The following is a 2,876-nucleotide window of genomic DNA, read 5'->3' as shown; positions in this document are numbered from 1 at the left end:
AAAGGAGGAGCCAATAGTCAAACACCTCTTGTTGCATTTTCAATATTTCCTGCTCTGGGAAACCTCATAACCAAACTTGATATTGACTCTGCTTGCCCTGTGCTGTCTTCTGAGAAAGAAGACGGAGTAGTTCTGTCCTGTCACTGGAAAAGCCAGTCGCATAGGTGATATTATGCTATGATCTCAAGCCGGGGTTGGCTGAGCATTTCAGTTCAGGTTGAAGGCCTGGCCAGTTTTTTGGCATTGCAATTCAACCCTGTCATCCTCAAAGTTCATGCTTGAGAACAAATCAATCAAATTATTTTTAAAAGGTCAGAGGAAAGAAACCGTCAATGTTGTAAGCAGGCTTGGAATTTGTATTGCAACGTGTTTGGGGTCATCTGCCCACAGCCACAAGCAGCAAGTTGAGCATGCCTGGAGGGCGACAGCTCTGACTCTGCTCACGGCCACCGTGTAACAAATAAGACAGTGCCAATATGACAATGCTCAGGGAAGACTTTCAAAACCATGCAACTCCACCAGGTCACAGCTGGTGACCAGACTGCCCAATGCTGACTGTGTGATCAGAACTCGTGCTTCAGTTGTTATTTGCCAAGTCTTTACCAGGCACTGTCTGAGGCCCTGACACCATTCTGGTGAACATTTCCAGTGTTCCCTGACTGTATGGAGTTCACTTTCCAGTACAGCAGGACACATTACCAGTGTGGGGCTTAGAAACCCGTACCCCAAAGTGTGGGGCTTTGCCATGCTGAGCTGGACACCGGGTCCCTTTGAGTCTCTTGCTTCTCCCTGAAGTATAGAGTACGATACCTCGCTGGTAGTCCCCTTCTGAAACAGCTTCTTCTAGAGGAAATGCAGTTACCTTAAACTCCTTGGGACTCTATCCCATAATTGGGAATGATGAACCCCGGGAGAGGAGGCCAAAATTCATCACCAAACCCAGAGAGGCTTTTCATGGACTCCACAGGGCAGCATACCCTGGGAGACTTCCTGGCATAAGAGCCTGTGTCTGCAGTGAGATCTCTCTTCACCTGTACCACCTACCCCACACCCATTTCCCTCGTTCCTATGAGAACAGAATGTTAGATTCTGACTGAATTTTCAAATTGTGGATAGCTCCAGTATGTGTGTGCATATTAATATGTTCTCTCTTGATGATCTGCCTTTTGTTATAAGGGTGCCTGCATGCCTTTTTATGATGAGCAGGGGGGAAAAAAACACATTCCCTTTTCTGCCTGTCCAACGGTAATATTTTTTCCAGCATGTTGCAAATGCTATATGCAAAATAAATTAGGAGCATGCTTGCGTAGAATGATTCCATAGATGCTCATGTCTTAATTCTGCCACCTGGAAAGGCATACTGTCTCCAGGAAATGAGGAATAATAGTCAAAGGTTAAATTTACTTATTCATCTGCTGGTCTGAAGAAAGCCGGGATTATTCAGACTACCCACATGGGCCCAGCACAACCCCAGGGGTAGTGCTCAAGGTGGGAGAGGGAGCTGAGGATGAGTGAGGGAATGAGGGAATAAGGTGGATGAAGGAGTTAAAAATGGTCAGTAAGAGTCAAAGGTGCTGGCTGTGGAGAAGAAAAGTCATCTCTGGAGCCTCTCGAATGAGCCCCTGTCCTGCTGGCGCCTAGTTCCTAGGTGAGCACTAGATAGATGTTTGAAGCCACCAGGCGTACGGGTCACTGGTCACAGCACCTCCAAGGCTCTATCCGCAGAGAAGCTGCTCACAACTTTACCTCTCACTAGCAAAGGTCACCAAGGTTATTGAAGCCTGCTAAACAGGTTTATAACTTGCCACCACTTGAAATGATTTGCTTTGGGAAAGGGAGCTGTATGACCCTCCCCCTCCCAACACCTGAGGTGATACTGAAGGGCAGGTGTGGATGACAGGAGAAAAAAAAGAGGAAGAGGGAGGAACCAAGAGCCACATACCTAGGTTGGGGTGTGGCTGGAGCACGAACATACAGAACACGAACGCATAGCTTGCCCTGCCAGCCCGCTGGCCCCTGGGACTTACTTCTCCCTGCTCTTCCCTGCCACTAGCTCCTGGCACTTGTCTTTATGTCCTGATCAACTGCTGAACCTTAAGCCACAATATTCTCATTCCAAGGAGCCTCACATCCTTTTGAGGAGGAAATGGGGTTAATAGATGGGGAAGCCCCAGTCCAGCCCAAGTGTGTGAGGACCAAAGGTCCTTCTGGACAACAACATCCTAAAGATATATATAAAGACTATAAGTCTCAGTAGATAACCAATGATTAGTATTAAAAAAATAAAATTATTAAAAAAAAAGACTATAAGTCTCCATTGGTAACAAAGCCCAAGGATGTTTGTTGGCTCTCTCCAAAAGCACCTGGGTGCTAGGGAGAGAGAGATGGCATATACTCCTCTCACTGTGCTTTCCCCCACTTCCTTCCTCCACCTCCAGCTTTACTCTTTAGTTCACTGTGCCCCAACCCAGACCCCGAGTCTTTCGCCCACCCCACCTCCTCTCCCCATGGACCCTCACTTTTAATCCAGGAGGTTGCCTTTTCCCTACGTGGCCTCAGAGCCTGCACTGGCCCATTCACTGACTCACTGCCCCAGACTCACTAAGACCCTGGACAGTTCAGCACCAGTTGAGTGTTTTCTGTTTTATGTGGTTGGCAGTGGTGGGGAGAGGGGAGGATTTTACCCCTAGGTTGTTCGTGCCCACACCCAAGTGTCACCTGGGAAGGCTGGAGCTGCTCTGTTAGGAAGAAAGCAGGCACAGCCCTGCTCATGCCCCTACCAGACTTTAGCCTCATTTCCTCCCCAGAGAGCTCTAGATTAAACTTCCTCCTTCCTGGTAAGGTTGTTTAATGAGGCAGGGAGGGTTTATGACAAA

The sequence above is a fragment of the Psammomys obesus genome, unplaced genomic scaffold, assembly GCF_907164565.1.
Source record: "Psammomys obesus unplaced genomic scaffold, mPsaObe1.curated_primary_1811, whole genome shotgun sequence".
Lineage (NCBI taxonomy): Eukaryota > Metazoa > Chordata > Mammalia > Rodentia > Muridae > Psammomys > Psammomys obesus.
This window is presented reverse-complemented; position numbering follows the sequence as displayed.